Raw genomic sequence first — 27,619 nt, 5'->3', positions numbered from 1 at the left:
ACAACATTTTTAATTAAAATACTGAAGCAACCTAAACAAAAGAATACTCACCCTTTAAACAAAGAATGTTTAAAGGCAATCAGTTTAAAAGTAAAAGATGATATTCACGAAAATAACCAATAGAACAAGTATAAACACCAGAATAATAATTACCGTGCTGAGAATAGGAATACATATATATATTTTTCGTGTTATGAAGGTTATTTCTTATTTAGGTTTAAAGTTTAATTGTTTTTGATTGTCTTTGGGTTTATCTGGTGGGGTTATTGTTAGATATATTTGTTTTCGTCAGGTTGATTTAAAGTCTTTAATTGCATATTCTTCTTGGAGATCTCCCTTCGTTCTTCATTATTTCAAAGAGTGCTATCTATTCCTGCTTTCTGTATTCTATTCATATTTCTTTCAAAATAATTATTTCTCAGTGTACAATACTCATTTTGGCCCAAATCTTTTTCATATAACTTCTCAATGCATTTTTTTCCTATTGTCCATAGTCAGTTCCTTATGTAGTCTACCCCCACTTAAGCCAATTTAAATCTACTGAGCTCAGATGCTAAACCAAGGGATGAGGCAATGCAGCAGCACAAAACAATTAACACAAACATCAATGACAAAAAATTCAAACTGACAAAGCAATTGCAATATTACCACTAATATAAGGCACTGTGCAGCAAACAAGAAAAAGAAATGCGTAGTAAACTGGCTTAACAGCGTAATACACAGTCAAATTCAGTAACATTATGCCTGGCAAACAGCAGCAGCAAATAAAAAAATATATATCTAAACATGACATAGCTCAAGCAGAAAAAAATAGTACACTAAAAATGGCCATGTCTAGTATCTATGTCACATCTTAACACTAGAGTAATACATCACAATTTATTCTACAAAAGAAATTACCAAGTACTTGAAAAGGAAATTATGAATGCAGTTCCCGTGACGGTAAATGTCTTTTTGTGCTCCCTCATTTTTTTGAAAAAAAATTATTATTTACTCGATCTGTAGACAGAAAATATTTGTATTAGTACATCTATAAAATTTTATTTTAACCAATGCTGCAGTGCAGCTAGAAACTAGATATCAAATGAAATAAGCAACTATGTACAAAGCAAAGCATAAGAACATCGTTCAATAGCCATGTGGCATTTCATAAGTAGTAAAAAATTCTCTCAACTAGCAAGACAATAGACATAAAATGTTTCTCATCATTTCATTTCAGTAAATATCATAAATTAAGAACTCCACAGTGTAATCATATGTTTTCAAGTTCGAGCGTGTCGTATTTGCGATGCTTTCTATAAAGGAATGTCAATACCGAGGATAATGGCCTCCCTTTTTTTTCTCCACCTAATGGCTTTCTTTTGTCAGGCTACAACCTCTCAGCTGGGCGCCCAAAACGCATTATGTCAAGGTCACTTACCTTTCTTACTGAAATATTTACGACAGCAGTTTCCGCTACAGTGGCAGTCTCATATAAAAATTTCACAGGTCGAAAATTTGCGTTACAAATGTGTAGAAACAAAATCCTGTAAATATAACAGCGTCCAAAAAATTTTCGCCAGCGTTGTGATACATTCACGCATATACACACATTTCATAACTCTTAAAGTACGATTCTTGGTTTCCAACATCCTTTTTCACAAACCAGAGTCCCAAACCACTACTCATTATTCCTTACCTTATTACACAATAGATATTCGTCGTCGTAAAAATAACTTCAAAACACCTCAGTCAAATCTCAAAAACGTCGTAGCTTTATGCAATAATTTCAAAACCTAAAGAAAATTCTCTGCTCATTTCAATAGTGTCATCTACCTCAAACGTACTTTAAAATCATGCTCCCTTACCAAATACATCATTCAAAGCTCTCATAGTATCACAATGGTTCCGAAAAAATATGAACAGTTCACAAAGTACAGACAAAATACAATTTCATAAGTGTGAAGTTACCCAACTGTGTAATTGCGTAAACATGTGTCACAGATGTAGTAGAAAAAGTTTCTTTCTCTGTTAAATGATCAGATAGCTGTGTAATTCTGTGTTAGAGAAATATGGTACCAATGTGTAAAGTTGTATAAGCAAATACCATATTAGCTAGGGCTCCTTGTGCTTGCCAAACACATAATACACAAAGTAAGCGTGTACCCCCCCGAGGATTAATGTAATTATACCCTCAGGTGTTACAGATTACAACAATGGAATGAAATGTATTGCGGAAAACCTTTGTACCAATGTACTTCAAATTTCTTTAAAAATAAATTATTTAAGTACAAAATTAATCACTCAAATACGTGTCCTGTAGCGCTAAATGTGCGTCTTGCTGTAAGATCATCTCTGTGGAAGTGTCGTAGTTATTGTCCTCCGAAAGCTAAGTTCTGCAGAAGCCAATGTACTCACCTCATGATACACCAAATTTCAAGTAAACCCAAATGTTGCATTAAAATCTCATTAGCAGTACTGGTAAATGTTCTAAGTGTGTGAGCCTTGTAGTCATTACGTAATCGTGCAACTAACAAGCAAGAATGTACAAATAACAACATTGTGTCGTCTGTTCACTATAACAATGCATTCGAAATTTCTGTTTAAAAATGTTCCCTAGGTTCTAGACTGGATATTTAACTTCAAACATTGTTGCATGTTAACAGTTTCTTAAGTCTGACAAAGCATACTAGAAATGTGAAGTGAAAAGTTTTATACCGAAGACTAAGTTAAGAAGCAGATTATCTCTCAATAAATGGTTTTACATGTGAAATGTGGTGTAAACCTTTACTCTTCCTAGTATGCAGAGTTTCAACTTCAACGCAATTATCATGTGGTATACGTCGGATTCTGTATGGTCCATTGTAAACTAGAAAGAATTTGTGACTTAAGTGTTTCTTCTTATGTGACAATGAATGAGCTTTAATGAGAACTTTCTGACCAATATACAATTTCTTTGCATTTGCTTTACCGTGTAATTTTCTCCTTTTGTCTGCTGCAGATTTTATATTTTTAAGAACCAAATCAATTATGTCTTTGTGTCGAAGTTTACGTGTATTCGGGAAAGGTACAAGCTCTCTGATTCTGTTCGGTGGTTCTTCAATCTGCAGTACAAGAGTAGGTGGTAAAGCAGTGGAATCATGAGGCATTTCATTCGGCACATTTTGAAATAAGTGTAAATATCTGTCCCAATGCTGATGCTTTCTGTGACAATTGAGTCTGCAAAGCTTATTGATTTCTTTCATAATCCTTTCGGACGGGTTACAATGTGGTGAGTACAATGAAATAAAAACAGATTTGATTTTATGATTCCGAAGCATGCGTGACCAAACAGCAGATCTGAATTGCGGTCCGTTATCTGAAATGGCTTTAGCAACGTGGCCAACTTCACGTAAGAAATTTTTAACAAAGACGTTGGATACAGACTGTCCAGTGGCTTTACATAATGGTGTGAAAGAAACAAATTTTGAAGTAAGTTCAACAGCGACTAGAACGTACGAAAATCCATTAGATGTTCTGACAAGCAGTCCCAAGAGATCAACAGCAGCAAATACTTTTAATTTAGAAGGAATGATAGGAAACAGCGGAACACGATGTGAGATAGTAGATGGTTTCGCCTTTTGACAAAGTTTACAAATAGATAAGACTCTTCGAATTCGCTTTTCCATATTGTCAAAATAACAAGTCGTTCGAAGAATATGACAACATTTTCGTGGGCCAAAATGTGCTTAGCTGAAATGAATGTACCAAATGAGCTTATTAACAAAATCGTCTGGAATGCAAGGTACCCATAGCTTGTCATCAACAGTGCAGCGTTTGAAGAGTATGTTGTTTCTAACCAGGTAATAATGCCGAATCTGAGTGTGTGTCTTTTCATGCCATTTACTTTTGATATCTTTCCAAATCGGATCTTTATCTTGTTCATGAGCGATGTCCTTTAAAGATGTGGTGATGAAGTTTTCGAAGGCGACTTTCTGAATCTAAAGAATACTGAAATTTTTCTCAATGTTGCCTTCTGTGTTACTTTTCTCAAGCCCAGCCAGTGCGCGTGACAGCGCGTCCGCAACGATGTTCTCCTTGCCGGGAATGTAGACTATTGTGAAGCGGAATTCTTGCAGAAATAATACCCAACGTTTTAACCTGTCATGATTTAATTTTGAAGACATAAGAAATTGTAATGCACGATGATCACTGTATATTTTTACGTGCTTACCAGAAAGAAAGAAACGGAATTTGTTAAATGCCCAAACGATAGCTAAAGCTTCTAATTCAGTAACGGAATAATTTTTTTCAGATTTTGTTAGCACTCGGCTAGCAAAACAATGGTTTTCTGAACAGTAATGTCATTTTCTATGGCTTCTTGAAATAAATGGGCACCAAGACCGACTTTAGAAGAATCCGTGCTAAGGCAGAAATCTTGTGACAGATCTGGATGAGCTAGTATTCGCGCGTGAAGTAACGCTTCTTTCAAAGAATTGAATTCCAACTGTGCTTGTTCGTCCCAGTTCCAAATAGTATTTTTTCTGGTAAGAGAACAAAGTTTTGGCGTAACTAGAATTTGCATATTCGGAAAACGACGGTAAAAATTTACGAGACCTAGAAAACTGCGGACTTGTCCTTTTGTGGATGGAACTGGAATGGCTCTGATTGCTTCTAACTTTTCAGGATCCGGCTGAATGCCTTCAGAAGAAATAATATGTCCCAAAAACTACACCTTTGTCCTACCGAATTCAGACTTTTCAAAGTTAACTGTAATTCTAGATTCTGCAAAAATATGTAACACGCTGTTGAGGATGCGATTGTGTTGTTCCCATGAGGCTTCTGCTATCAGAATATCGTCTACATATAAGGTGATGTGACGTTTTAAGAACTCAGGTAATATGGAATTTAGCCCGCGAATGAATGCTGCCGAAGAAATGTTCAAACCAAAAGGAAGTTTCCAAAACTGATAACAAACGCTGAAACAAAGAAAAGCTGTGTATATTCTACATTCTGGATGAAGTTCGATCTGATAAAAGCTGGATCTGAGATCAATGGAAGACAACACTTTTACACCATTAAAATTTTGAAGAAGTTCTTCCATCGTCTGCGGCCTGTCTGTTTCAGAAATTGATAATAATTATTATGGTTCCCAAATTGTCTGTTTCTCTGATTGTCCCTGTGATAGTCACTACCGCAGAGAGGTGATCTTTCCCTGTAATTATTACTACTTTGCCAACGGTTGTCATACGGGTGGTGTCTGTTTTGGTCACAATATGTGTTGTGAGAAAAGCCTTGTCATGTTCAGTTATTATTTCTGTCATCGCAGAATTGTGACGGATGTGACCTGTAATTGTTGTGCTCCTGTTTTTGCGTTCCGCGAATGTCAGTGTCAATTTCCAGTTCTTGTAAGAGCCCCTGAAAAGCTTCAATGTCGTCTTTGCAACGTCCTGCCAAAATAATATGCCGTAAATGTTCAGGTAATTTGATTAAGCAAATGCGGATGAGTTCTGAGGGGCTGTATGGGTTTGAACGATACTGATTCTTGTGCAACATGTCTTCAAAATATTTCACAAGACTGGAAAATTCAGATTGTTCGAAATGTTTCGTCATTATGATGCCATGTTTTACTCGGTCTTATGTGGCTTGAGACCAATATGCTGAATGGAAGGCATGGTAAAATTCTCCTTCACTGTGGCAATCGTGAATGACCGATCGCATTCTTACAGCTGGTTCATTCTCTAAGTAGCCACACATAAATTCTAATCTGTGCTCCAATGACCAGTTGGGAGGAAAACAATGAGAGAATTGATGGAGCCATGCTTGTGGATGAATGTCGTTGCCAGAATTCTTAAATGTTTTGAATTTACGTGTAGTAATGAACGGCTTATAGTCAAAATCATCGTGTCACTGAGTCGCATATCGGTCACTGTTACGTCGTGTCGGCGGTTCCATCTCAAAATTCGGTGCACATTGCCAATTTCTTTCATAATTTCCGAAATGCCCTGTGTTACTATTTTGCGGCTTTTCCGTATTTCTAGGTCCCTCTTCCCGTGTTGGAGTGCGAGTGTCCTCTGAAATATGTAATTCTTGTATTACCTGCGTCAACTGATCTTGTACTGCCCGGATTTCTCTTTTGTATTGTGTATTGATTTGATTTTGATTTTGTTTGAATTTTCTCATTTGTTCATAGTCTTCTGTGTCAGTGAGGGCTACAGGTCTTGTGTCATTCAGATCATCATCTACCTTTGTAGATAAGTTAGTGACCTGATCCGAAAGTTCAACTACTTTCTCTGATAATGTACTAATTTCGTCCATGTGTCTTTCTACTGTGTCCTTTAAGTTTTCCTGAGTTTTTGCAAGTTGCGTAACCGAATCGGTAGATGCAACTGACTCAATTTTAGCTTGCAAGGTCTCATGATTTTCATGAACAATAATTTGCAGTTCTTTTATGGCTGCTTCGTGATTCTGTAATGCATTTCCATGCCGCGAAAAAAAAGGTTGAAAATGCTCACAAATTTGTGTTTATACGTCGTTACAGACTTTTTGACATTTCGATTCGATTTTACGTTACTCAGTAGTTAAATCTTTACGTGTTTGTTCAAGTGTGGTGTCTAACTTTTGAAGATTTTGTTCCATTGTGTCTGACTTTTCAAGCTTTTGCTGTGTTTGTCTCTGATTTTGTTCCATTGTGTCTAACTTTTGAAGATTTTGTTCCATTATGTCTAACTTTTGAAGCATTTGTCCCATTTGTTGCATTAATTGTAATAACAATACACTGGTGTCTGAAACATGTTCCTCAGTGCTATTCGGCAATGCATTTGAACCAGCAATATTCACATTTTGAAAAGCAGAAAATGTGTCTTGACTTATTTGAGAAAACGGTGAGGACGCAAAACCTGAATCTACAGTATTTGCAAGATTGTGTCCTGTCATTTCGGATTTCTGAGGCGAGCTGTTGCCGACCGATCGATCGATAATGCTTCCCTGTTCACTGATTGTTTCACTGCCTATGCCATTGTTTGCCGCCCGCTCCATTTCCTTATGCACAATTACCAAATTTCTATGTTGAACATTAGTTAATTCATTACATGGTGGCGCTAACACACTACTTTCGTCTTCACTGTCATTTCTCAGTTTACTTTGGAGCCTAGTATTACGTTTTTCACACGCCATTATTGTCACAATATTTCACATGACTACACAGAAAAACACAATTTGAAGAAGAAAAATAGGGGAACACATTAACATAACACTGAAAATAATATCTAGTTAATGGCAAGCGCAGCTGCGAAATACCTGGTGCAAATCTACATGCATCCCACAACAACAATGAAAGACTGCAACTACAAAGGAGATTCTCTCTACAATTACACGTTAGCAATAAACAAAATCTACACTAATTACACAAACTACAAGAGAAAATCAGAAGATTCCAATGAGGTTTCCTCGGCTACGGGTCGACATATGAAACGTCCCCTTTGAACAATTGTACGGGACTGTGCTTAACCTGACACACAATATTTTTAGCGCAACGCAATCTGACTCTCAGAAATCCCTACAAAGGAATGGCCCTGACTATCATTAACCTATGCATTTCACAAATCGCTTACCTCACAAAAATCTTGGTTACTTGAACTACTGCAATACAGCAGGCGCCACTACCGCCAGCTAAATAAAAAATTCAAACTATGAGAGGCACTAACTACTGATAGGGATAGTTAGCAATTGAAAGATATTAATAGAGAACAAACAATGTATTTACCTTAACATCATCAAAAGTCATAATATATATAGCAGTTCATCACAAATTATAAAACTCTGCCATCTCTCTCCCCACATCCAACACTGCTGGCGGCTCACCTCCAAATGCACAACGCTATGCGCTGTTCACATCCTGCTGCCGCTGCCAAACACTGCAATCGCAGACAACAATGCAAACTAGACACAGACTGCACACAGCTCAGCCAGTGATTTTTATACAGAGGTGGCATTACCAATAAAAAACCTAAACAGCCTACTTACAATCCCTCCAATTGTAATTATTTTTAAAACTTCAGACATTATAATCTGAACTTTATCAACAATATTTTTTATTATAGTATTACTAGGTGGACTATACCATGAATGAAATCAAGGAGCCTTACAATGAGCAGAATAAAGGGTTGTAGTTAACTATAACATTAGGGTTGCATTCAAATGGTATTGATAAAATCAATCAACCTTAAATAGAATAACAAGCGAAATATTGCAGTCAGTTTCGACCTGGAAGGTTGGTAAATAAAATACCCTTATTCTCATTAATTGAAGCCAAAAAAGAGGCGTATTACTGTTAATAATATAATTGAACTATACAGTTCCAATTAAGGAAATGTAAAGCCAATATGAAAGCTGCAACTTTTTATACTAGAGGTTAAACTCCGTTAACATTTCTAAAAATTATATAGTTTAAATTAAACATTACATTTTCACTGTAAAAATAATATATGTATATTTATAAATACCTAAAAGTAAAAATACTTCCTTAAAATCTTCAGTGTCACGCTCAATTACAAGCTATTTAAGTAAACGTAAAATAATACCACCAAATTAAATATCCAAAAAATAAAAGTTAAAAGATAAATCTTAAAATTAGAATCATATCAACTCTGTATATAACCAATTAAATAAATAAATAGTCTATATAAACCGTGACCACCAAATAATGCAGCTCAACCATAATCAAATGATTTAGATGAATAATAACCTAATTTTAAAGGAATATATCTAATAAACTTAGTTGAAAGAAAGGGTATAAACCACATAGAACCAGCAAATCTGACAAAAGAAAGTATGCTTAAAGAAAATAAATTTTGAGAGAAATCAAAATGAGAAATGAGATGACCCAAATAAGCACCTAAAACAACTTCAGTAATAGTTAAAAACTTTAAATAATAAGGCAAAGCAATCACATGAGGAACAGGAAAAATTAATCAAGACAAAAGGCAACCACCAAAAACAGCAACAAACAATAATCCAATTATACCAAACGAAATATAATAACCCTTATCATCAAAAGAAAATCTAGAATAAAAATTCTTATCACCGGATATTGACTAATAAAAAAGACGAAAAGAATAAGAAGCAGTTAAACCAGTAGAAAAGAAATAAAGAAAAAAATCAAACAATTAATTTTTCTTAAACAAACTATCTCAAGAATTAAATCCTTTGAATAAAACACTGCTAAAAAAGGTATACCACATAAAGACAAACTAGAAACATTAAAACAAACTGAAGTTAAAGGTATAAAATTAACAATTGAACCTATAAAACGAATATCCTGAGAATACTTTATATTATGAATTATTGAACCTGCACACATAAACAATAGCGCCTTACATAAAGCATGAGCTAATAAATGAAAAAACGCAAGTTTTGGATAACCCATAGCCAATTTCTTATTGTTAAACCAAGTTGTCTTAAAGTAGAAAGAGCAATAATTTTCTTTAAATCAAATTCAAAATTAGCCCCCAAACCAGCCATAAATATAGTTAAAGTAAGAATCAACCACAATTATAAATATCTAATATAGGTCTGAAACGAATTAATAAATAACCCCCAACAGTAACAAGAGTAGAAGAATGAACCAAAGCAGAAACAGAAGTAGGAGCAACCATAGCATCAGGAAGTCCAGAAGAAAAGGGAATTTGAGCTCTTTTAGTTATAGCTGATAAAACAATTAATATAGTAATAAGCTTTATTTCAAAAGAATTAGAAATAAAATCATAATAATAAATATAATTTCAACTACCAAAAGTCAATATTCAAGCAATAGAAATTAAAATTGCAACATCACCAATACGATTAGAAAGTGCAGTTAATATACCTGCATTATAAGATTTCACATTTTGGTAGTAAATAACTAAACAATAAGAAACTAAACCCAAACCATCCCATCCTAATAAAATTCTAATCAAAAATAGGACTAATAATTAAAAAACCTATAGAAAGAATAAATATTAAAACAATAACAATAAAACGATTTATATTCTTTTCTCCCAATATATAATCCTCTCTATAATAAATAACCAAAGAAGAAATATATACAACAATAGACATAAAAATAAGAGACATTCAATCCAAAATTAAAGTAATAACAACCATAGAACCATTTAAATTAAAAACTTCTCATTCAACAAAAACTCTATAACCAATTATTAAATAATAAATACCCAAAAAAAAGATTATAGTTCTAGAAAAAAACAAAGAAAAAATCTCAAAGAACAAATAGAAAATAAATTCACGGCCGAAAATGAAAAATTCATATCATTGATTCCACAAAACAACATTTTTAATTACAATACTTAAGCAACCTAAACAAAAAAATACTCACCCTTTAAACAAAGAATGTTTAAAGGCAATTAGTGTAAAAGTAAAAGATGATATTCACGAAAATAACCAATAGAACAAGTATAAACACCAGAATAATAATTACCATGCTGAGAATAAGAATACATATATAAAGTATAATCAGCTCTAAAAAAAGACAAAAAAATTAAAACAAAAAATCTAAAAGAAGATCAAGACATAATTCTTTTTAATAATTTAAGTTCACCTACCAAATTTAAAGATGGAGCAGCAGCTATATCAGATGATCTCAAAAGGAATCATCATAAAGCCATTCTTGGTATGAAATTAATTATACCCTTGTTCATTAATAGTCTTCGTCTACCTAAATGTTCATAAATAATATTAGATAAACAAAATAAACCAGAAGAACATAAACCATGACCAACCATTAAATAAAGAGAACCAATACAACCTCATCAATTCATAGTCATCAATCCTCCAATAACCATTCTTATATGAGCAACAGAAGAATATGCAATTAAAGACTTTAAATCAACCTGACGAAAACAAATAAGTCTAACAATAACCCCACCATTAAACGCAAAGACAATCAAAAATAATTAAACTTTAAACCCAAATAAGAAGTAACCTTTATAAGACGAAAAATACCATAACCACCTAACTTTAATAAAACACCAGCAAGAATAAATTTCATAATTGTATTAAAAATATATTTATTGTTTTATATAATCATTATTTATTATTAGTGAAAAGAAAGATTAAATAAGAAATAATAGAATACATTTATTGATATACATGTTCCATATTAATCTTTATTTATATATCATAGAGAATTTGTTGTGGTCATACGGGGGTGCAATTCTTTTATTTGTCATTTTTTGTGTTTTTTTCATTTTTTTCTTTGAATAGTGAAATCTTTTATTTTTTCTTAATTTTTAAAATTTTCAAATTTCTTATTTTGGTTTCCAAAAGTTTTATTCTTGCTTATTTATTCACTTTTTCTTTGTATTATATGTAAGTTTCGCTAAACTAAATGTTCGTTTTGCAGTAATTTGATTTAATTATCAAGTGATTTTGGATTTAGCAATTGATTTAGTATCGGCATAATTCGTGCCAGCAGCCACGGTTCTACGTTTGATACAAGTGAATATTATTGGTAAAAACAGTTGTTTACATTTTTAGGGTTAAAATATAGATTTGTAAGGTGAAATGTTAAAATTTACTTATAACTCTTTTTATGAATCTGTGAAATTTAAATAATAAACTAGTATTAGATACCCTATTATCTTAAATGTTAATTATATTTACCAGGGTACTATTAGTTAAGGTCTTTAAACCCAAAGAATTTGGCGGTATCTCATTCCATTCAGAGGAACCTACCCCGTGATTGATAATACACGATTTACTCTACTTAGCTTATTTGTTTGTACATCTCAGTTATCAGAGAATCTTTTTAGAGTTATAATTCTCAAGTTCTATAATTATAAAATATTTCAGGTCAAGGTGCAGCTTATAGTTAAGAGGAGGTGGGTTACAATAGATTTTTGTTTATAACTGATTTGATGGTGAAATACTGTTAATGAAGGTGGATTTGATAGTAATTTAATTTATGTAATTTAACTGATATTGGCTCTGAGGTGTGTACACATCGCCTGTCACTCTCTTTATTGATTATTCTATTTTATTATTTTAAGGTAGTTTCAATTTAGATGAGATAAGTCGTAACATAGTAGATGTACTGGAAAGTGTATCTAGGAAGAGTTTCAAGATATAACTTATTAGTAAAGTGTTTCATTTACACTAAAAAATTTTCTGTGCAAATCAGGATATCTTGATTATTTATTTTATTATATTTATTTTTTGTTTGTTTAATTACTTAATAAAAATAATTTTGTCGAATTTGGTCTTAGTATATTTTGTTGAATTGATTTTTTAGATTATAGTTTATTGGTAATGTAATTGTTTTATGAAATATTATTTTAGATTTTAAAAAGTAGATTTTATTTATTGTACCTTTTGTATCGAGGTTTATCAAAATTTTAGTATTTACTTTACTTGTCTCGATTTTGGTTTTTTATAAATAATTTACAGTTAATGTACCATAATTATTATTAAATTATTTATAGAAATGAGATGTTAATCGTTTCCCAAGATATCTAGTTTCTTAAGAAAAAATTTAATTTTTTGAAGTTAATTGTTTTCATTTAATTATTTTAGTATAAATATTAACTTATTTATTCTTTAAGGGATAAGCTTTGAAGCTATTAACCTATAACTTGTTTTATAAAATATAATACTAAGCTTTAAACCAGCTATCTTTAAGATTACGTTTTAGTTCACTATTTTTTATTTTGATTTTATAATTATTTTACGTATTTTATTAAAATTCAAAAAATTAAAGTTAAAAGGTAAATCTTAAAATTAGATTCCTATCAACCCTGCATATAACCAATTAAATAAATAAATAGTCTATATAAACCTTGACCACCAAATAATTCACCCCAACCATAATCTAATGATTTAGATGAATAATTACCTAATTTTAAAGGAATATATCTAATAAACTTAGTTGAAAGAAAGGGTATAAACCACATAGAACCAGCAAATCTGACAATAGAAAGTATACTTAAAGAAAAAAAATTTTGAGAAAAATCTAAAATAGAAATGAGATAACCCAAATAAGCACCTAAAACAACTACAGTAATAGTTAAAATCTTTAAATAATATGGCAAGGCAATCACATGAGGAACAGGAAAAATTAATCAAGACAAAAGGCAACCACCAAAAACAGCAACAAACAATAATCCAATTATACCAAACGAAATATAATAACCCTTATCATCAAAAGAAAATCTAGAATAAAAATTATTATCACCAGATATTGAATAATATAAAAGACGAAAAGAATAAGAAGCAGTTAAACCAGTAGAAAAGAAATAAAGAAAAAACAAACAATTAATTCATGTTAAACAAACAATCTCAAAAATTAAATCCTTTGAATAAAACCCTCCTAAAAAAGGTATACCGCATAAAGACAAACTAGAAACATTAAAACAAACTGAAGTTAAAGGTATAAAATTAACAATTGAACCAACAAAATGAATATCCTGAGAATCCTTTAAATTATGAATTATTGAACCTGCACACATAAACAATAGCGCCTTAAATAAAGCATGAGCTAATAAATGAAAAAACGCAAGTATTTGATAACCCATAGCCAAAATTCGTATTATTAAACCAAGGTGTCTTAAAGTAGAAAGAGCAATAATTTTTCTTTAAAACAAATTCAAAATTAGCCCCCAAACCAGCTATAAATATAATTATATAACCAATTAATAGTAAGAATCAACCACAATTATATATATCTAATATTGGTCTGAAACGAATTAATAAATAAACGCCAGCAGTAACAAGAGTAGAAGAATGAACCAAAACAGAAACAGGAGTAGCAGCAGCCATAGCAGCAGGAAGTCCAGAAGAAAAGGGAATTTGAGCTCTTTTAGTTATAGCTGCTAAAACATTTAATATAGTAATAAGCTTTATTTCAAAAGAATTAGAAATAAAATCATAACAACAAATTTAATTTCAGCTACCAAAATTCAATATTCAAGCAATAGCAATTAAAATAGCAACATCACCTATATGATTAGAAAGTGCAGTTAATATACCTGCATTATAAGATTTCCCATTTTGGTAGTAAATAACTAAACAATAAGAAACTAAACCCAAACCATCCCATCCTAATAAAATTCTAATCAAATTACGACTAATAATTAAAAAACCTGTAGAAAGCATAAATATTAAAACAATAACAATAAAACGATTTATATTCTTTTCTCCTGATATATAATCCTCTCTATAATAAATAACCAAAGAAGAAATATATATAACAAAAGACATAAAAATAAGAGACATTCAATCCAAAATTAAAGTCATAACAACCATAGAACCAATTCAATTAAAAAGTTCTCATTCAACAAAAACTCTATAATCAATTATTAAATATTAAATACCCAAAATAAAAATTATAGTTCTAGAAAAAACAAAGAAAAAAACTCAAAGAACAAATAGAAAATAAATTCACGGCCTAAGATGAAAAATTCATATCATTGATTCCACAAAACAACATTTTAATTAAAATACTTAAGCAACCTAAACAAAAATATACTCACCCTTTAAACAAAGAATGTTTAAAGGCAATTAATGTAAAAGTAAAAGATGATATTCACGAAAATAACCAATAGAACAAGTATAAACACCAGAATAATAATTACCATGCTGAGAATAAGAATACATATATATAGTATAAACGGCTCTAAAAAAAATAAAAAATTAAAGCAAGAAACCTAAAAGAAGATCAAGACATAATTCTATTTAATAATCTAAGTTCACCTGCCAAATTTAAAGAAGGAGGAGAAGCTATATTACATGATCTCAAAAGGAATCATCATAAAGCCATTCTTGGTATCAAATTAATTATACCCTTCTGAATAATTAGTCTTCATCTACCTAAAGGTTCATAAATAATATTAGATAAACAAAATAAACCAGAATAACATAAATGATGACCAACCATTAAAGAAAGAGAACCTATACAACCTCATCAATTCATAGTCATCAATCCTCCAATAACCATTCTTATATGAGCAACAGAAGAATATGCAATTAAAGACTTTAAATCAACCTGACAAAAACAAATAAATCTAGCAATAACCCCACCAGATGAACCCAAAGACAATCAAAAATAATAAAATTTTAAACCCAAATAAGAAATAACCTTCATCACACGAAAAATACCATAACCACCTAACTTTACTAAAACACCAGCATGAATCATTCTACCTGAAATAGGGGCCTCAACATGAGCCTTAGGAAGCCATAAATGAACCAAAAATATTGGCATCTTAACTAAAAAAGCAAGAATTATAAAAACATAAAATATAAAATAATAAGAAGCAAAATCCACCAATTAAGGAAAATATAAAGTATTAGAAAAATCATAAACCCTAAATAATACTAACATTAAAGGTAATCTAGCAACCAGAGTATAAAAAATTAAATAAACACCAGCCTGAAAGCGTTCAGGTTGATAACCTCAACCAAAAATCAAAAGTAAAGTAGGAACTAATCTAGCCTAAAAAAAAATATAAAATGAAAGAAGACTCAATCTACCAAACGAACAATTAAGCATAATCAATAAAACTAAGACCATAAAGAGAAAAAAATTAGAATGATAAGAACTTAAATAAACTGAACCTCTAGCAGTAATTATTAAAGAACAAATTCAAAAACTAAGCAAAACCAAACAAAAAGAAAAATAATCAATACCAAAATAATATCCAATCATATTCAAAACTGCATATGAATAAACACAAATCATAAAAACAAAACCAGACAGAAATATTAAAGAATGAACCAACCATCAACAATTATTAACCAAACAAAGAGGGTCAAAAAACTAGTGATAAATAAATACTGTAACATAAAGATAAACCAAAAGAATTTAAAAAAATCATTTCCATGAGAACGAAATATTGAAATTAAAAATAGAAAGACCTAGAGCACCTTCACAAACAGAAATAACCAAAAAAATAACAGGAAAAAAATAATCATAATCAAACTCAATAAGAAAAACAATAACTAATATAAATAAAGAAAGAACAATATATTCTAATCTCAAAAGAACCATAAATAGAAGCTTACGTTTAGAAGAAAAAACATAAACACCAGCAAAATAAACCCCTAAGGAAGTAAAGACAGAAATTATAAACATAAGTTTTAATAGTTTTAAAAAAATGCTGGTCTTGTAAACCGGAAATAAGTCCAGCCCCCACTTTTAAAACTTCAGAGGTGAAAAAGGTTCCATCATTGGTCCCCAAAACCGATATTTTTAATAAACTAACAACTGAAATGATCAAAATAATAATTATATCACTATCAAACGTAATAAATATTAATTTTATTCAATTAAGACACCCAATATCAATAATGCTTTTCATTATCCTTCAAACTTTTCTAGTTGGACTAATAACAGGAACAATAATGGAAAGATATGGATTATCATATATTTTATTTTTAACGTTTCTTGGTGGTATATTAGTTCTATTTATTTATATTACGAGAATTGCATCAAACGAAATATTTCAACCTAATGAATTACGATAATTATTACCTTAACAATATGAGTATTTATTATATCAACATTAATTATTTTAGATATAACAGTATTTATAGACTTTTTCAAGAATATTGAAACTATACATATTGATAATTTAATCAATTATCAAGAAATAACAATATCTTTAGAAAAACTATATAAATAGGCCAACATTCATTATCACAATAATAATAATAATTTATTTATTTTTAGCACTATTAGCAGTTGTTAAAATCACTAATATTAACCAGGGGCCATTGCGTAAAATAAGATAATTTACTAATGAATAAACCCTTACGATTAAGACATCCTTTAATTAAAATCATTAATAACTCTATAGTTGATTTACCCGCACCAACAAATATTTCATTTTGATGTAATTTTGGGTCCCTACTAGGGTTATGTTTGGTAATTCAAATTGTAACTGGACTATTTTTAGCTATACATTATACATCAAATATGGAAATAGCATTTAGTAGTGAAGTTCAAATCTGCCGAGACGTAAATAATGGTTGAATTACTCAAACCTTACATGCAAATTGAGCTTCAATATTTTTTATTTGTATTTATTTACATGTAGGACGAGGAATTTACTACGGATGTTACATATACATACACACCTGAATAATTGGTACAGTAATTATATTCTTAGTTATAGCAACTGCATTTACAGGATACGTTTTACCTTGAGGTCAAATATCATTTTGAGGTGCGACAGTAATTACTAATTTATTATTAGCAATTCCATATTTAGGAACAGATTTAGTTCAATGAGTGTGGGGAGGGTGTGCTGTTGATAACGCAACATTAAATCGATTCATTACATTCCTTTTTGTACTATAATTTATTATTGCTGCAATAGCAGCAATTCATATATTCTTTCTTCACCAAACAGGGTCTAATAACCCCTTAGGCCTAAATGGAGATATTAAATAAATTCCATTTCACCCATACTTTACTTTCAAGGATTCTATTACATTTGTATTAATATCGTCATTATGAATTATATTGTGCTTGATTAATCCTTACCTCCTAGGGGATCCAGATAATTTTGTACCTGCTAATCCATTAGTAACCCCCATTCATATTCAACCAGAATGATATTTCTTATTTGCATATGCAATTCTATGATCAATCCCTAATAAGCAAGGAGGTGTTATTGCATTATTCTTATCAATTAGAATCTTAATAATTTTACCATTTTATAATAAAACACCATTCTGAGGAATTCAATTCTATCCTTTTAATCAGATTTTATTCTGAATTATAGTTGTTGTTTGCTTATTAACATGAATTGGTAAACGACCTGTTGACAACCTTATATTATAACAGGACAAATCTTAACAATTATTACTTTACATATTTCCTAATTAATGTTCATGTTGCAAACACATGAGATAAACTAATTAAGGAATAATAAGGAAAAGCATATGTTTTGAAAACATAAAACTTGAAGTTTAACTATTCTGTTAACTTCTCTTAAAAAATTTCACTAAATAAATTAAATAAATAAAATCTGTAAACCAACAAAGAAAATAAAAAAATTCAAAGATAAAGGCAAAAAACTTTTTCAAGCTAAGTACATTAACTTATCATAACGAAAACGTGGTAATGTACCCCAAACTCAAATAAAACCAAAGGACATAACAGCAAGTTTAATAAAAAATATAAAAGAATAAAAATCACCACCTAAAAAAATTAAAGCTAATAATGTTCTTATAAAAACAATTCTAGTATACTCAGCTAAAAAAATTAAAGTAAACCCGCCTGCACCATATTCAATATTAAAACCTGAAACTAACTCAGATTCACCTTCAGCAAAGTCAAAAGGAGTACGGTTAGTTTCAGCTAAACAAGAAGCAAAACAAGCTAAAGCTAAAGGAAAAAAAGTAATAATAAATCAACAATAAAGCTGATAATTTGTAAAATCAAACATGTTAAAACTACCAATTAAAATAATCAAAGATAATAAAATTAAAGCCAAACTAACTTCGTATGAAATTCTTTGAGCAACAGAACGAAGATAACCTAATAAAGAATAATTTGAATTAGAAGACCAGCCAGCAATTATAACGGTATAAACACCTCATCTAGTACAACATAAAAAAAACAAAAACCCATAAGAAAAATAACATATATAGGTTAAGTAAGGGAAAATCACTCAAACGGCCAAGGAAATTATTAAATTTAAAACAGGAGAAAAATAATAAAGTAAATAATTAGATATAACAGGAATTGGCTGCTCCTTACAAATTAACTTAACAGCATCACAAAGGGTTAAGGAATCCCTATAAATCCTACTCTATTTAGACCCTTTCGAATTTAGATATAGCCTAAAACCTTACACTCTAATAAAGTTAAAAAAGCAACACTAATTAAAACACATATAACTAATAAAAGAAAATTCAAAATAAACATAAATAAATCATGAAGTATCAATACTATTTGTAGAAAAAACCTACATAAATGAATTCTAAATTCAACACATTAATCTGTGAAAATAGTAATATAATTAATATTAATCAATAAAATAAAAAATATTTCAACCATATAGTCCTGTCTTACTAAAATGAATTAATAATCGTAGAATAGAAACCGACCTGGCTTACGCCGGTCTGAACTCAGATCATGTAAGAATTTAAAGGTCGAACAGACCTAATTAATGGGCTACTGCACCCAAAATTTTTCTTAATCCAACATCGAGGTCTCAATCTGCTTTGTCGCTATGAGCTCTCAAAAACAATTACGCTATTATCCCTAAGGTGACTTAATCTTATGATAATAAATCATGGATCAAAACAACAAATGAAGAATACTTCATGTCACCCCAACAAAACATCAACATTAAATATAGAAAGACAAACAAAAACAAGTTTGCGGTTGCGCAACCAGAACTGATAAGGCGCTCTTATGAATGGGCGCCCGGAAGTCCACATCCGCTGCGTGCGCCAGGACTGATGCTATATAAGGAGCACACTGTCCTGCCAGCGCATTCACTCTTGTGTGAGTGAATAGCCACTGAGGCACTGCTTCTTACAATGGTTCGTAAACGTTGTTATCGTCGTCGCCGACGATTGCTTGTTTACAAAACACTTGTAAATGTGGACGGCACTCTTGGTGCTTCGACATCTTCTGCGAAGGGGAAAAAGAACGAAGTTAGGGGAGTAGGTAAAACAGCTCAATTTGTTCTTATAAATGGGCCTACATTGTTTTGTGGCGCGAGGTTCAATTTTTCTTTAATGAAAATTTGTTCTTATAAATTGTCGTGACGATTGCTTGTTTACAAAACACTTGTAAATGTGGGTGATATATATATATATATATATATATATATATATATATATTCAAATTATCCGAATCGAGATAAATTAATTATAAATAACCAAAATAATACATAAACAAATTTAAAAAAAATTTTTAATTTATATATTAAATAGAAATGAAGTGCTTGTGTAAAGGGTTACCTTGATAGGGTATATCAAGTAAATAAAAATTACCTTCATTAAAAATTACATAAGACAGAATTAAACTACCTCCTTCAGTATCAAAAACTAATGTGCATCATACACCTTAATGTAATAAGGTAAGCTAAACACGTTAATGGGTTCATACCCCATTTATAGCGGTATCAATCCTCTCCTTTTTAATGACCAACAACTCTACAAAACTTCTCTTCCTATCAACATTAATGATAGGAACGATCCTGTCCATTTCATCAAACTCCTGATTCGGAGTTTGAATGGGACTTGAGATCAACTTACTTTGATTTATTCCACTCCTAACAAGAAATAAAAATATAATAATAAATGAGTTGTCAATAAAAAATTTTATTGTCCAAGCAATAGCATCGACAATACTATTACTTTCAATTTTGCTGATCAAGTAAAGTATCCAATAGGGTGAGAAACAGAATTTATTCCCTCAATAATAATTAGATCTAGATTATTATTGAAAATTGGGGCTGCACCCTTTCATTTCTGATTTCCAGAAGTAATAGGAGCATCGAGACGAAATAACTGTTTAACACTAATAACATGACAAAAAATTGCCCCAATAATGGTATTATCTTATAGTATTCAACTAAGAACTTTCATTTGAACAATTATCATTCTAAGAATTATTATTGGGGCAATAAGTGGCTTAAATAAAACATCTCTACGCCAACTTCTAGCATATTCCTCAATTAGACATTTAGGGTGAATAATTTGATCCCTAACAGTCAGAGAAAACGTCTCAGAACTATAATTTATTATTTACTCCTTATTAAGATTAATTATGTTCTTATTATTTAAGCAAATAAATCTATTGTTTATAAACCATATTTATTCAGCCAGAAATACGAGGGCCGTTCAGAAAGTAACCTCCGGTTGATTTAAAAAAATACACCAAGTTAAATAAAAATATTTTAATATATACATCTTACAACTACATCTTTGCACTATTTTTCTACATAGTCTCCATAGCGATTGAGGCACTTACCGTATCTCTGCACAAGCTTTGAAATTCCTTCTGCATAAAAATCACCCGCTTGTGCCTGGAGCCAGCCTGTGACCGCATCTTTGAGCTCTTCGTCGTCATCAAACCGCTGTGACCCGAGCCATTTCTTCAAATGCATGAAGAGGTGATAATCACTTGGCGCCAGGTCTGGGCTGTAAGGTGGATGGTTGATAACGTCCCACTTGAAGGACTCAAGAAGGGCCGTTGTTGTGCGAGCAGAGTGAGGACGGGCGTTATCGTGCAAAAAAACGATACCGGAAGTCAGCATACCACGGCGTTTGTTCTGTATAGCCCGTCGTAACTTTTTTATTGTTTCACAGTACACGTCTTGATTAATGGTCGTACCACGTTCCATGAATTCAACCAACAACACCCCTTTGGCATTCCAAAACACCGTTGCCATCTGTTTTCTGGCAGAAAAATCTTGTGAGGCTTTTCTTGGTTTGGTAGGCGAATTTGAATGTGCCCAGATCTTTGATTGTTCTTTTGTCTCAGGGTTCACGTACTTAATCCAGGTTTCATCCCCGGTCACGGTTCTGTTTAACAAAGGTTCTCCTTCGTCCTCATAACGTGACAGAAAGTCTAATGCAGAGGCCATTCTTTGAGTTTTGTGGTGGTCGGTAAGAATTTTGGGCACCTATCGTGCACAGAACTTACGGTAACCCAATCTTGCTGTCACTATCTCGTACAAGAGAGTCTTAGAAATCTGTGGAAAACCAGTAGACAACTCCGACATTGAGAAACGTCGATTTTCACGAACTTTTGCATCAACTGTCTGAACGAGTTCGTCAGTCACCAATGATGGTCTACCACTCCTCTCTTCATCATGAACGTTTTCTCGTCCACTTTTAAATAAACGTACCCATTCACGGACAACTCCTTCACTCATAACTCTTGGTACGTACAGGGCACAAAGCTCACGATGAATAGCTGCTGCAGAATATCCTTTGGCTGTAAAAAACCTTATGACAGCACGCACTTCACATTTGGCGGGGTTTTCTATTGCAGCACACATTTCAAACTGCCACAAAAACTAAACTAGCGCAGGTACGACGTTCACTCGACCACAGCTTGATGCCGACTGACCTGTTGAGTGCGTGAACGCACAGATGGCGTCGCTACTCCCCCCACAACCCGCACTGTGACCAATCGGAGGTTACTTTCTGAACCGCCCTCGTATAAAATCTGAAATTAAGTTCATAATATTTCTATCTCTACTATCCCTAGGTGGTTTACCACCATTCCTTGGATTTCTACCAAAATGAATTGTAATACAATCATTAATAGAAAATAACATAAGAACTATTATAACCATTATGGTTGTATTAACCACAATTACACTTTATTATTATATACGTATTAGATTCTCTGCCCTAATTATATCATATACAGAAAGCTCATGATCTATAAAAATAAAGTCTCAAAAATCAAGAATTATTCTTCCTATAACAGTAATAATTTCAACAATAGGATTAATCTCAACATCAACCTTAATCTCATTATACTGAGGACTTAAGTTAATTAAACTAATAACCTTCAAAGTTATAATTAAAACAATAATCTTTTAGGCATTAGTATAATTTTACACCTCTACAATTGCAGTCTAGAATCATAATGGAATATAAGACCTAAATCATGGTACGAGAGAAACATCTGATAAGTAGATTTACAGTCTACCACCTAAGATTCAGCCATCTTACCGCAAAAATGATTATTCTCAACAAACCATAAGGATATTGGTACTTTATACTTCTTATTTGGAGCTTGAGCAGGAATAGTAGGAACATCAATAAGAATACTTATTCGTGCTGAACTTGGTCAACCAGGATCGCTAATTGGAGATGACCAAATTTATAATGTTATTATTACAGCCCACGCATTTGTAATAATTTTTTTATAGTAATACCTATTATAATTTGTGGATTTGGTAATTGACTCGTACCATTAATAATTGGTGCACCAGGTATACCATTCCCACGAATAAATAATATAAGTTTTTGATTACTACCACCTTCATTAACCCTTCTTCTTTCATCTTCTATGGTAGATAACGGTGCTGGTACAGGATGGACTAGTAGATAGTGTTGGAAGTTCCATGTGGCTTTTTGCGGATGATGCTGCAGTATACAGAGAAGTTGCAGCATTAGAAAATTGTAGCGAAATGCAGGAAGATCTGCAGGAGATAGGCACTTGGTGCAGGGAATGGCAACAGTCCCTTAACATAGACAAATGTAATGTATTGCGAATACATAGAAAGAAGGATCCTTTATTGTATGATTATATGATAGTGGGACAAACAGTGGTAGCAGTTACTTCTGTAAAATATCTGGGAGTATGCGTGCGGAATGATTTGAAGTGGAATGATCATATAAAATTAATTGTTGGTAAGGCGGGTACCAGGTTGAGATTCATTGGGAGAGTGCTGAAAGGTGGCTACACTGAGCCACAGCGCCAGAGATTGCGCCAAAGCGTATTATTCAGCTGCCTCCACTGCCAGTGCTTGGGCAGAACTTGTAGTAGTCAGTGCTTGTTGAGAACTCGTAGCAGGGAGTACTTGCTGAGATGTGGTACTGAAAAGGTCTTGTTGAGATGTGGTAGTAGCAAGTCGGTGTGGAATATTGTAATGTTTAGAGTGCTTTCCATCAATATAAATGAAGGTAAAAAAAAATTTTCTTTTCTCTCTCATTATTTCAGTGTCCTGAATAATGTGTCATTACAGGTTCTGTCAACAAAGCATCTGGCGTGTGTTCTTGTATTAGAGTGTAATTCTGGTTTTCTTGCGCAATTATTGTATTTCTAATTTTTTTTATCACATCAGTATAATTGGTATTTAAAAATTCTTGTCTTGTGGAAGAAGAACCGTGCTGGATGTGCGTTGAGTCATACTTCCACATACAGGACAGTTATACTTGTGCTTTGGTTTCGTAGGTTTTATAGTTGCTGGGGACTTAATTAATTAATTGTGTTAACGAAATTTTCATTTCATCCTTTGTTGTCGTTCTATGCAGTCAGATTGCGTACAATTACTAGTCGGGGCCAACCGTTTACGAGACACAGCGTAATCGGACATAAGGCTACTAAAAATATTTTCATTGTAAATAATTAAGCCCCCATGCACGTGGCGCCCGCTGCTTCGGATCGTCCCTTGGAATTCTTCTGACTGTAAAAATAGTAGACAGTAGTATTGTTGTAGTAATTTGTAGTTTAGTAATTGTAGTTTATATTGCATGTGTAGATTTGGTAATTGTCATTCTTCTAATGGTATTTCATAATTTAATTTTGTTGTCTTGTATACGCGTTTGACAATCTAGTGCGATTATTTCAATTGTTCGTTAATCGTGTTTGAGGGAAACATCTCGTGTGAATGGTATTGTTGGAGATAAGGAGTCATTGTGTGTAATTTTCGTACAGTGAAGAGTTTTGTAAGTTTTGTAAATGATTACGCGACCGATGAAGAAAGCAAAAATGTGGATAGTGAGTAAGACGAAATTGTTAACATGGCGAACTCGCCAACAGAGGAAAACAGTGTGATGAATAATGAAGTGGAAAACAATGTAATAAGTCGGGAAAATAGTCCGGAACCATTGCAAAATTTTTCTCAATCAGAAAATTCACAGAATACGATATTAACAATAGAAGATTCTGAAATAGTATCCAACATAGATAGCCTTACAGCTATGACGAAGGAAGTTGGTTTTGTGGGAAATGTTAGGGTCCAAAGGAATTTTGAACTAGCTCATACGGAGCAGTTGATGGGTGCAATATTTAATTTGGGGTCACAGTTAGACTCACTGGGATCACAGTTACGATCTGAATTTAAAACAGAGATGGGAACTTTGGCAACACGGTTAGACTCACAAATAGGAACAATTAGAACTGAGATGGGAACAATGGAAACACAGTTAGACTCACGAATAGGGACATGTTTCAAAAATATGAAAGATGAATTAAAGAAAGAATTCAGAGAAGAAGTACAACCGATTTGGAATTCTCACAATAATAGATTAATTGCAGTAGAGATTAGACAAAGGGAACAGGATAGAGATCAGGAAGAAAGAGATTGCGTGATAGTACAGAGATTTTTAGAGTTAAATTTACAACATGCAAAAGATAAGGAAGAAATATTTGAGAGAATCGAGGAATCTGTACCAAATGACAGAATAAATAACCTAACACAACAATATGAACAGTTAACTACCAAATGTGTCAATACTGAAACCCGAGTCGCGACACTTACGGAAAACGTAAATAAACAGAAAGAAAAAATAGGTGACTTATCGGAAAGAGTTGAGGAGATTTCAGATAAATTGACAAGTCTTAGTTTAAATGGGGACAGAGATTCAGATGATACAGCACCGTTGCCATTTGCAGAAACCGAAGAATATCAGATCATAAATAAACATGTTGAAAATCAGGGAAAATTTAATGAACGCGTTAAAAGGGAAGTTGAGGCATTACGAAAGCAAGTCAAACAAATTGAAGGTGAAATCGTAGGAAAAGATGGCAAAAGAAATTTAGAATCACAGATACCAGAGGGGTTTGAAGAAAATAATTTGTTTCATTTATGGGATGCAACAAGAGAGCGCCAGGCGCATGAATTTAACAATAATCGTCATTGTGACTGGGACAGACGCGGTAGGTCTTTGTCGCCACGAGGCGAAAACTTTGACTATAAACACTTTTTGACTGTTCGGAAATTTAAGATCTTCCGCAATTCTAAGAATGACATACATCCATGTGCATGGTTAGATCAATTTATGTACGCACTTCCACCAAGTTGGCCACTAAGTCACAAACTGGAATTTATGTGTGGATATTTAGAAAACGAACCGGCGACGCGGATGCGCGCACTCATTAGAGATTGTAATAATCTGAATGATTTTTATCATGCATTTCTGTCGGCATATTGGTCCGAAAACACGCAAGATAGAGTCAAACACAGTCTTATTATGCAGCGTAATTTCAAACAGTCTGAGTTCCGCACGCCAGCAGAATATTTTGAAGACATGATTCGAAAGAATCACTTCGTTTCCAACCCTTATAGCCCGACTGAATTAATTCGCATTTGTTTAACTAAGCTGCCACAATCCATAAGACAAATTGCTTTAGCTGGAAGATGTAAAGACGACATCGAGACTTTTAAGACTTTGTTGCAAGAACTTGAGTATGACAACGACGACGGGACTTCTTGTAACTTTTTCAGTAACAGTAATTACAATAGATTATCAGAGAAAAGGGATAGTGATCGGAACGGGCGTTATATGGGTAATTTTGAGAATGACAGACGTAACAGACAGGACAATAGATAACAGCCTTATGACAATAACCGACGTTCTAACAGAAATGACAACGACGACGGGACTTCTTGTAACTTTTTCAGTAACAGTAATTACAATAGATTATCAGAGAAAAGGGATAGTGATCGGAACGGGCGTTATATGGGTAAATTTGAGAATGACAGACGTAACAGACAGGACAATAGATAACAGCCTTATGACAATAACCGACGTTCTAACAGAAATTACACAGACAATTATAACAACGGTAATTCGTACAGGAATGATCAATCATATGGAAACAGTAATCGGTATCATCAAGACAGAAATTATTCATACAGTAATGGAAATTCTTTGTACAGACATTACCAGGGTAGTAGATACAACAGTAATTTCAGAAGTGACAGTAGAAATTATACAAGGAGTAGTCATGCAGACAGACAGGAAAATAGAAATTTTAATAACAGACACAACCAAGAATTTGCATCTAACAGACAGGAAGGACCTAATTGGCATCCTCCACGTGACAGAACTTCAGAGAGACAAGTGCAAATCGTAGATATTGATCCGCGATATTACGCGAATACTCAAAGATGTGACGCAAACAATCGACAATGACTTGCAGCTTCGGCTTCTGGCAGCAATATAGACGGTTCAGAAAGTTATGACACTACGACTTTACACTACGTACGCCTGGAAGACATGAGAGACATTTTGCTAGACGAAAAGGAAAATAATGTAGACGCATTTTTACATCCTGTTATTGAAGTATGTGTGGGTAAGAATAAGTTCACTGCAGTTTTAGATTCTGGGAGCCCATTGAACGTCATTAGTGAATCAGTTTTTCGTATATGTATAAGAACTATTGCTTGTCCTGTGTTACCTGTTTCTAAAACTACAATTCGAGGAGCGACTTCTGGAAAAAGTGTGGAAGTCAAACAACAGACCAACTTAAATTTCATTTGTCAAGGATACGAATTTTCTGGTAATTTTATTATTGTTCCATTACTCAGTACACAAATTATATTAGGTATGGAGTTTCTTAACACACATAAGGCAATTTTGAACTTTAAAGAAGGAGGTGTGAATTTGACTGTTGCCGGAATGCCGATATGTTTGAAATTTTTCTAGTGTTTAGCAAGATCTGAATCAGATACAAAATGTTTAAGGTTTCTTACTTCTGATGTTTTCGTTGAGCATTATGACAACAGTGTGTTTATTCATGACAATGACAATAGATACAGAGACGCGATGGATGATATAATTAATTGTGAAGAATTAATTAATGAAAAGGTTAAGAAAGCTGAAGTGCCAGATGACGTTGCAAGAGAAGAGCTGCACCAAATTTTGACTTCACATGCTACAGTATTTAGCCATCACA

At 32.5% G+C, this 27,619-nt stretch overlaps 2 long non-coding RNA genes across 3 annotated transcripts in view; one reads left to right on the top strand and one right to left on the bottom strand.

Moving 5' to 3' along the window:
- LOC126470139 (uncharacterized) overlaps window positions 1-27,619 on the bottom strand; it is a 245,993-nt gene that overhangs the window by 10,402 nt on the left and 207,972 nt on the right. The window contains exon 1 of one of the 2 annotated variants that reach the window (XR_007586137.1): window positions 19,282-19,306. The exons of the other annotated variant lie outside the window; for it this stretch is intronic. This is a non-coding gene — a long non-coding RNA (uncharacterized LOC126470139). Of the gene's footprint in view, window positions 1-19,281; window positions 19,307-27,619 lie in introns of those variants that run through there. 2 annotated transcript variants of the gene reach the window in all.
- Window positions 19,035-27,619, top strand: part of LOC126470140 (uncharacterized) — a 267,886-nt gene continuing 259,301 nt past the window's right edge. The window contains exon 1 of the long non-coding RNA XR_007586138.1: window positions 19,035-19,169. This is a non-coding gene — a long non-coding RNA (uncharacterized LOC126470140). The remainder of the gene's footprint in view (window positions 19,170-27,619) is intronic.

Source organism: Schistocerca serialis, chromosome 3 (assembly GCF_023864345.2).
Source record: "Schistocerca serialis cubense isolate TAMUIC-IGC-003099 chromosome 3, iqSchSeri2.2, whole genome shotgun sequence".
Lineage (NCBI taxonomy): Eukaryota > Metazoa > Arthropoda > Insecta > Orthoptera > Acrididae > Schistocerca > Schistocerca serialis.
Note: the sequence above shows the minus strand (reverse complement) of the source record. Positions and strands in the feature narration are given on the sequence as shown.